The sequence below is a fragment of the Lycium barbarum genome, chromosome 8, assembly GCF_019175385.1.
Source record: "Lycium barbarum isolate Lr01 chromosome 8, ASM1917538v2, whole genome shotgun sequence".
In the NCBI taxonomy this organism is placed as follows: Eukaryota; Viridiplantae; Streptophyta; class Magnoliopsida; order Solanales; family Solanaceae; genus Lycium; species Lycium barbarum.
The window spans coordinates 63,432,716-63,443,369 of NC_083344.1; positions in this window are offsets into that span (position 1 = coordinate 63,432,716).

Here is a 10,654-nt window from a genome sequence, read left to right on the forward strand (position 1 = left end):
ATATATGCATATTCCATCCATGTGGGCCCAAGCCCACCACACTTGGACGACCACCATGGTCTTTCAAGAAGTTTCTTGAAGACTTGTGAAATTCCCATTTTGCCCTTAGCCTTCCACAATATTACCATGAACCCTTTTGTGAATTTCCCTTTTTACCCTTAGCCTTTCTCAATATTTCCATACTAATAATATTCATAAATAATATTCATAACAACTTGTACATTAAAATAATTTTTGAAAATGGTCTTGCCCCCAACTTATCACGACTATCTCGAATTATCCGAACGTACAAAATACGAGCTATAACATCCTCCCCCCTTTAGAACATTCGTCCTCGAATGTTCAACTGACCTCATGGGGTGTCATAATACTTCGGGAGGGTCCCTCTCATAGTTATCCTTTTCTTTATGCCCATTCCTTATCTTTACATGAGTCCTCATTTCGTGTCATGGGTTTTCCAATCCATTGCGCCAATTCATTATCCTTGTCCTTCCCAGGTCATCTCTTCTCTGTTACTGTTTCGTTACAATACCTTAATAGAAATCACGTCTTTGGTACGTAATCTTCACTTGACAATCCGATATGGCCACAGGCTGTTCCTTGCTCTTACCAGATCCACAGTATTAGAGTTTCGCTTATCATGCTATAAATACCCATCACAGTCCAATTACACTTATGGTAACTTATGATCCGAATTCACCTAACTTCTTAGCTCGCAACATCTTGAGTTCTTACTACAACTTTTTCTTTATTTCCTTCTCTCACATTTCTCGACACAAGTATACTTGTTTTTGGTCTCTTTGTATTGGCGCTCATTTCATCCTTCGTTATTTCTTGTTGGCTCTCCGGTGGGGATTCCTTACAAATATGATCGAGCATCGCTTCACATCGATGATTCATATAAATTCATAGCGTATATTCTTATGCTCCGTATCATTAATGGTCCATGAACTATTTTCTAGTATCCAATGAACCCTTTTAGCTCCTTCACAAATGCTGCGTTCTTTCTTTCTTTCAAAAATTTCCAAACCACGAATCGTAGGTACTTTTATTACAATAGTCGTTGTCATCCGAAATATCCTTTGAGTCTTATCATTCTCTCCATTATTCTTTGTAAACTTAGCTTGTAAGCATTTTCTTGCTCTTTTTATTACTCTTTACCGCATGTCGCTGCGTACTTAGAAACTACGCAATTTTTGCTCGATACAGGGGATTCATATTACGGTCCAACCATATCATAGTTCATGTCGGCATAAAGCATTCTCTTAAGGTGTCTTTCATTCTTTTGCTTCATGTCGGCCTCACGGTATACTCATTGTCAGTTCGTTTCTACTCCTTTCATGTATTCTCTTGGCATGCCGATATGTTTTGAACTCTGGCCCCGAGCTATTAAATTTCCTCGCTGGTGTTTGAAAATGTTATGATTCCTTTTAGGTCTAATATAATACGTTATCCCCCCCTTTAAGGGGCTCCTTATGTGTCAACAGTCTTCGAGTACCTTCGTCTACGATAATTACCTTATTCCACGTCTTTCTTTCCAACTCTGTGCATAACATATCGAAACTTCTTACCATAAGTTTTCCTTTCATTTTCTGTCTATATCATCATTTTGTCCACTATTAATCCTTTCACCCATTTAATTCACATACTCGTAAGTCTTCTTAACTATGCGTTAGTGTTACAGTTGTGCATCCATTTTATTTTCAAGCGTCCTGCTACTTTTACTCACAACACAGAATTCTTACAATTTCCACTCTCTTTATCCTTATTCATCGAATCTCTAACTATATTTATGACGCTATAACCGAGCGGTCTCCTATGTACATTCCTTACATTTTCTTCCATTTTTTCTAAGATCAAATCTTTCAGACCTCACATGAATTCTCGCTCCACACCTTTAATTTCCAACTCAACAATGTCGACCCATTATCCTTATTCTTTCCTTGGTGCGTAACCGGGTTCCTATCGCTAATTCGTTAAGGTATCTTCCTTACTCCTATGGTTAGAGGTTTCCAATTATTTTGCTCTCAAATTTTCTCCTCTTCCTTCGACCAATCCCTTTGTATACCTTTTCCTACTTTCATCCTTAACCTTCCTTAGGTTCCTTCCTCCCCGAACACTTTTCCTTTCTTGTTATTTTCCTATTCTTAAGTCACCCTCTCAGGAAAGCTCTTCCATGTCCGAGGCAACCACATTAATATGGCTACACATTTATTCCTTTATATACCTTTCAATGCCGAAGTCTTATAACATCGTCACTAAGCTTAGTCATTCCTTCTCTTACTTCACATTCCTTGTCGTGGTCATTATTCTTTCAGACCCACTTATTGAAATGGGTTTTTGAACACCACACATTCCTCTTTTATCTCATGTTACCATACTTTATCTTTTTTCGCATGCCTACTTTGAGTTCTTACCCAAATAGTCTCGTGCTTTGCCGGTAGTTTCTCTCGGGGGCTTCCCTCACTGAGTTTTCTTACTTTTCATCTTTTTTCGACATTTTGACCTCCCTGTCTTCCATTAACTCACTCTCTTTCTTTTCCAAATATCGTTGTATTAAAATTTCCAACCTTAACCTGTAGTGAAAATAATAGCAACTTACCTTGTAACACTTGTACCATTTACTTTTGTTGTTACTTGGACTTCGGTACCCTTACTCAATTGGTGCCTTCCATACCGTAGCACCGGTCGCTGGGACACACATCACGTTCCCACCAATATATTCGCATGTGGGGTGTCGTACGCATTCGTATATATATATATATATATATATATATATATATAATTACTATCAACTAGCCCACAAAATACTTCCAAATGCTATTCAAGCCTATCCTAATTCCAGAGCTGTGATGCACTCTCTGTCTTTTCACCAGCCCAGTCTGCCTCGTCCTACGCGACCTCTTATGGTCTCCAACCATCCCGTATATTTTAGTTTCCTTTAGGATACTCTAACTTCTCATTTCCGCTTATGTTTCAATTTATAGAACTTTTAGTTCACTTCCCAGGGGGTCACCCATCCTAAAATTTCTCCCACCTTAGCACGCTTAACTTCGAAACTTCGATGGGATCCGGTGCCTTAATGCTGATATAATCGCGTCCGCTTCCTCGCGTGACCTTTATTACCTGATCTAGAGCAAATTGGGGTCTTACAGATTCCGAGACATTTTCATAACACGTTCTTCCCTTTACAATTACTATTTTACCCTTTTCAATCCTCAATATTCACCCTTCACCTTCGTGTATCACTACCTTTCGTTCTAGATTCCCTGATTCCTGATGGTAACAAATATACCTTCGTCGTCGTTGCTTGTAAGTACTCGGGTATCAGTCTTTTCGGATTTCCACTCACCATTCTTGTATAATAATCTATAGCTAATTGTCGACTTTCTCTAAATCCTCCAACAAACCTTGCTCCTACTAAACCTCGAATGTTATCTATTTTAATCCTCTGGACTGCTAATCGTCTTGCTCGCTGTAATTTTCCACGTCATACCAAATCCATAACCTATCTGAAACAACTCATCCCACTTATTGTCCCTTTACGAAATTTCCTTTCCACGCTCTTCCTATTAGGTGTTCCAGATCAAATAACCCGATTTTGAAAAATTCTGACCGGGTCTCTTTTATAAATTCTTACCACTCAAATCTGCACACAGCTAATACCAACAATGCCTTACAGAGCATACAACTATATATCACATTCCAGCCGTCCAGAGCTTCTAGTTTCAAGTAACAGAACAAATATATCAATACTTACCCCTGTGACTTTCCATATCGCCACTCACTTCTTCCGTCGTATGTAAGGCTTATATGAGGAATTTCAGTTCCTATGACTTGGCTCTATTGCACGATCTAAGACAGAAAGAAGGTCAACAATCCCTAAATTCCCTGTAGCCTCCTGTTTATAAATGTGGCGCGCTTCACACCATAAACAGGACTCTACTGGACACGACTTTGCAGACAACCCCTAGGACAACCTGCTCTGATACCATTTTGTCACACCCTAATCCCGCTAGGGTGTGATGGGCACCCGACCCCATATTCGAAGCCGAGCGAACCCGCTGACTCTCCTTACATACATAATCTTTTGGACTTTTAAATTAAATAAAGATGAAACGCATAGCACAACTTTCAGAAATATTCTTTTTCGTTGCTTTCAAATCAAACAAAATCTGTAATCATATAGAACTTATATCATAACACAAATGACACATCAGCTGATGGAGTCGCTTACAGAACTGACAACCCCTACCCACGACTCTGTCTGCAAAGTCTCTAACATTAATCAGATATCATAGCACACATACTCTGACTCGGCAGCACTCCAGGAGCAAGTGGAGCTTGCCAACTCCGCTGGAACATCTTCTATAACAGCTTCAGCTCATCTGGGTGTACCTGCGCGGCATGAAACGCAGCCCCCGAAGAAAGGGGGTCAGTACGGAAAATGTACTGAGGATGTAAGGCCAGAATCACAATAAAAGAATCATAACTGATACAAAAGGTGCAGAAACATATACAATGTCCAGAATACCAAAACTCTCGCCTTTAGAGCGTAATCATGCATATCATTGTCACATAGCGTACCCGGCCCGTTATGGGACTCGGTGGATAAAATCATATCATCATACTTTCGTATCATCATGCATACATATAGATATACATATATATACCGTACTCGGCCCTCTAGTGAGGGACTCGGTGGATGAAGTAATACCGTACCCGGCCCATTAAGGGACTCGGTGAATAGAATCATGCATGTGAACATCATATATCATACACATACCGTACCCGGCCCTCTAGTGAGGGACTCGGTGAATCAAATCATCATATGCCCTCCTGACCACCATAACACATCATCATCATCATCATATCATCATATACATATACCGTACCCGGCCCATGAAGGGACTCGGTGAACAATGCCATGGAACGCGCACGATAACATACTCGGCCCGGGACTCGGTGAAATAGACATATTGAGGCGTGCACGAGCAGAGTAGTGAGAAACTATATGCATATAAATCAAGACTCGATAGATAAGTATACTTACCGACACCTGAAGGCTCAGAAACAAATTTCGGGTCAATCCGACTCAGTATAAGAAAGTTATGAGCGTTTGAAGTACAACACGTTCTACAAACGTTTCAGGAACCATTTTTGGAAAATCAAATCCATAATCATGTCAAGTACCTTTCGGATATCGTTATGGATCACATCGGATAGAGCTTTTGGAAGCATATGTACGTATCAAAATAGATCACAGACTCAATGGAATACTCAAACGTGTTATCATTTGACAATCAAGACATTAGCCATATCACTTATCTCTCGAATACCATTCGGATACATATCAAATAGATCTTCAGACATCATAGATACGCATCAAAATCACGTGAAACAGCTTATAAAAATCAAGAACGTTATCCATCCTTGTGGCTCTAAGAATGGGAGTTTCTTTGAAATCATACATATACTTTGTCATATTGGTTTCCCAAAGATCATGCCAAAAGAAAGAAAGGGTAAGCCTTACATACCTGCTCCACGTCCTATTAGCTACGCTTATTCGTCCAAACTTGCTAGTCTACATTCAAGAGAATTAACATAATCATTAGATTCATCGAGATATACTTGTCTTAGTCTTTCAAATGAATTCATTCATATTCTACTGAAATTTCGGCAGCATTTCCCCTGTAAATACACCATCCCCGAGAATCTAACTCGGCCAAATCAACAATCAATAATCAGAGAATTCAACTCGGCCAAATTATTAACAAAATTACCAACAATCATACTTACAACTTCAACAATCAATCCCAAAACATATTCTAACATTAACAACTCTTGTCACACAATTCACGACATTTCATTTATATCCAATTCAATCACATATACTCAAGCTACCACCAATGATCCCATATTTAAGTATTAATCCAAAATCTTTCTAACATGATTCAAGAATACTTCTAACAATTCACACAATATTCAAACAACCCAATTATTGCACACTTCCACCCGAAATCTCACAACACCACCAAAGACAACAACACATTACTTTCTTTCAAATTTATGAACTTCACTAACAATCTACACATTAACAACATCATTCTTACAAGTATAAGAAACCATACTAATGTCATACTAACTCCTTCAACAATTCTACAATGATCACAACTTCTTTTCAAGTTATCAACCATCATTTTCATCATGGAATCCACAACAACAATAATCAAATTACTAAATAAAATCAATTCATTTGTTCTACACAACACAACTATATTCGGCCACAACATCAACCTACACGGCCACAACATAGCATCCACACTTTCATGAATTCCATCCATTTCTTCACTCTACAACATATACAAACCATCCACAACATATAAAAGAAGATGAAACCTTACCTTTTTCCACTTGCCTTCTTACTTGGCTAGGGTCATGAACTTGCAAGAATGAATGGTTTTCTTGCTCCAATAACCATTCCATGTTAAAAAGGACCTTCCAATTGCTTAGAATACTAGGAGAAATAATTTTTTCTTGATCAATTTCCATAGAGCCAATTTCCTTGGCTAGGGCCGAATGCACTTCTCCTCTTCGTCTTTTCTTTCTTTCTTGAAGTTTCTTGATTTTGTGTGGAGAAATATGACTAATATGTCATATATATATATATGCATATTCCATCCATGTGGGCCCAAGCCCACCACACTTGGACGACCACCATGGTCTTTCAAGAAGTTTCTTGAAGACTTGTGAAATTCCCATTTTGCCCTTAGCCTTCCACAATATTACCATGAACCCTTCTGTGAATTTCCCTTTTTACCCTTAGCCTTTCTCAATATTTCCATACTAATAATATTCATAAATAATATTCATAACAACTTGTACATTAAAATAATTTTTGAAAATGGTCTTGCCCCCAACTTATCACGACTATCTCGAATTATCCGAACGTACAAAATACGGGCTATAACAAGTTTTATAATCATTCTATGTTGTTTAAGGGGTTGAAAGTTAAAACACTTGGATTGTAGAAAGATATAGAAATTGGGTCATGAATGTGTGAATAGTGCCATTGTTGATAGTAGTTTGGAGTGAATTATGAATATTGATGTGTTGTGATTGTAAGTATGTTATGAATGAAATTTAGAACATGGAATAAGTGTTATATGTGAGAAAATGCAATAATGGATTATGACCATGATTATGGAGAAATTGGAATGAAATGCTGAAATGCGGGCGATGTAGATGTATGATGATTGTTGTTTGCGATATTGTGAATGTTGTTATGAATGTTTGGGAGTTGATATAGAACATGGGGAAAGTTGTATAAACAAAGGAAATTCTGCCCAATTTCCCCTAGAAATGGTAACACGTTCTTATAATCATCTAACTAATGTTAATATGAACTCCCTTGAAGGTGAGGACGTGAGCATTGAAGGAGAACGATCAAGCGGTAGAATAGCCAAGGGAAAAGGTATGTAAGGCTAGTCCCTTCTTTCCAAGGCATGAATCTTGTGATATGATATTCCCTTCTTCTTCATGATTCTTCTACGTATCGAAAACTATGAGTCCACGATCATAAAGAACTTCATACAAGATAAAGAAAAAAGACATGTTACGAGCATGACGATTTTGAAGATGAATCTAAGTCTAAGAGTCCTAAAGCTCATTAATGACCTTCCTATGAAGATGGTAATCCTTATACGATTCTTATGATAGTATTTCCCCTACCTCTTCATGACTTTCTTACATTCCGGGAATTATGAGTCAACATTGACAGAGATCTTCTTATAAGATAAAGTTGAGGAATATGCCATGAATGTGATAATAATGATGATAAGTTGAAGCCTAGAGATTCTAAAGCAAGGAATGATGTCTATGAAGCTAATGATCCTTACGTAACTTCTAGGATATTATGTTCCCTACATCTTCATGACTATCATACCTCCTAGAAAACTAAGAGCCTATGTTCATGAATAGCCATATGGGATAAGATAAGAGATGTGTTACGAATGCGATAATGCTGATGATGAGTCTAAGCCTAAGGATTCTAAGGCCTATAATATTATGGTTCTACAAGGCTAATGATACATATTATGATCCATTGATATTGTTCATTGAATACACTCACCTTATATGCTAACTCCTTCAAGGTGAGGCAGAATGCTTATGAATGCTCCATAATGGAATCGGGGGTTCTCGACCTTATGTCACCCCGACATTGTTATAAATTGTCTATAAACTCTAATGCATGTCCTATGACCAATGTTCCGAAAAGTTATGAGTCTATTTTCATAGAGGATTTCATATGAAATAAAGGTAAGAGATATGCTATAGAAACGATAATGGAAATGTTGAGCCTAAGTTAAGAGATTATAAAGTCTATCATACGATATTCATACGAAGGTCATGTTTCGAATATGATGTGATTTTTATAGATTGTCTTTAAATTCAAATGTATGCTTTAGTGAAAGGTTACGATAAACTCATGAGATGTATGTAATGGTAATCATGATGTATGGGAAGTTGTCGAGCCACTACGTGGCCGAATACGAAAGATATGTATGTGATATTATCGAGCCACTACGTGGCCGAATACGGATATTGTCGAGCCATTACGTGGCCGAATACGGATAATGTTTTATGTGTATGAGCAGATACGGTACTACGACGATGAATTATATGACACAGTGATGTATGCGTTATGATGATTCATGTACTACGATTATGTAAATATGATATATGTATGAAATGTATTCATCCTTAAAGGTCACGCAGGTTTTGCCTTCACCTTTTGACTTATGATTTCTCTATCATGTTTATTTCTTTCATGCCTTACATACTCAGTACAATATTCGTACTGACATCCGTTTTCTTTGGACGCTGTGTTCATGCCCACAGGTAGACAGGCAGACGGCGCAGACCTATAGGAGCTATCAGCAGATTTATAGGAGCACTCCATTATTTCGGAGGTACTAATTGGGCTTATCCTTTTGTGTATGTATATATATGTATATGTATTTTAGGCATGACGGGGTCTTGTCCCGTCCGTATGTCTAGTATTCTAGTAGAGGCTCGTAGATACGTATGTGTGGGTAGTATGGTCTCACGATACTACTGTGGTGTATATATATATTACTATTTTGATAGCCGAAGGGCTTATGTATATAAAATTATTTATGTTTTCCAAATGAAAAATGGTTGCCATATGATTATGAGTATATGAATGATAAAGAATTGCATAATAACTATGACGAGTAAGGAAATGAGTGGTGCTCGGTGGTTAGACTCGGGTACCCGCCACGGCGCCTAGTCGGGTCGTGACAAAAGTGGTATCAGAGCCGTTCAGTCCTTGGAAGTGTCTACGAGCCGTGTCTAGTAGATTTTTGTTTATGGTGTGTTGCGCACCACACTTATAAACAAGAGGCTACAGGGCATTTAGGAAAAATGACCATGTTTCATCTTAAGAGATCCTGCGATAGAGCTGTGTTATAAGGTTTTCTCTTCTTAATAGTGTGCTATGAGTTCAGAAATGCCGCCAAAGGGAAAAGCTACAACCGCCCAGAAGGGCAAGACTACGGCGAAAAGGCGGATAGAAAGAGAGCCGCCAATGAATGTAGAAGAGGGCGAGTCATATAATGAGGCCGATCTAATACTTCCTCCACCCCGCCCAATGTAGAAGAACAAGGAGGAGCTTCAGCTCCAGTTCCTCCACCGGTTTCTTCTGGTCAATAAGTGACCGAGGCCATCCATCTATTTACACAACTAGTTGCTGCCCAGGCACAGCGGTAGGGTTCGGGTTCAAGTGACAGGGCCGTTAGTACTAGAGCCCGTGATTTTATGAGTTTGAATCCTCCGGAGTTTTTCGAGTCAAAGCCAGATGAAGACCCTCAAGGTTTTATTGATGAAATGTTGAGGACATTAAGGATTGTTCATGCCTCCGAAACCGAATCGGTGGAGTTAGCATCTTATAGACTCCAGGATGTGGCAGTCTTATGGTATAATAACTGGGTAGCATCAAGAAAAGAAAATGCGCCTCCTCCCGTGTGGCAAGAATTTGTAGATGCTTTCATCTGCCACTATTTTCCACCCAAGGTCTGCCAAGCTAAAGCGGATAGGTTCTTAAATTTGAAGCAAGGAAACATGATTGCTCGAGAGTATAGCCTTCAGTTTAATTCTTTGGCTAGATACGCTCCAACCATGGTGGCCGACATGGGAGATAGGGTGCATAAGTTTGTGAGTGGCTTAGGGCCACATTTATTTAAATATTGCTTAACAGCTTCATTGCAAGACCGGATGGATATTTCTCGCATTCAAGCCCATGCCCAAAATCTAGAAGAGCAACGACATCCGCAAAAGGGCGAGCGTGATATGGGTCAGGGGCAAAGTAAGAGGGCCAGATCCATAGGTGCTGATAGCGACTATAGAGGGGGATCGAGGCAGTCATATTCTAGACACTCAGGCCAGTCGGCGACTAGTGTACCTCTACGAGTTGAGGGCTAGGGGTCCGATTTCTCTAGTCATCCCAGACCGGATGAGAGTTTCACAGAGTCGGGCTCTCGGTATAGGAGTGATTTAGGCCAGAAGAGATCATCTATACCACAATGTACCCAGTGTGGTAAGCTACATTGGGGACCGTGCCGATTGAGTTTGG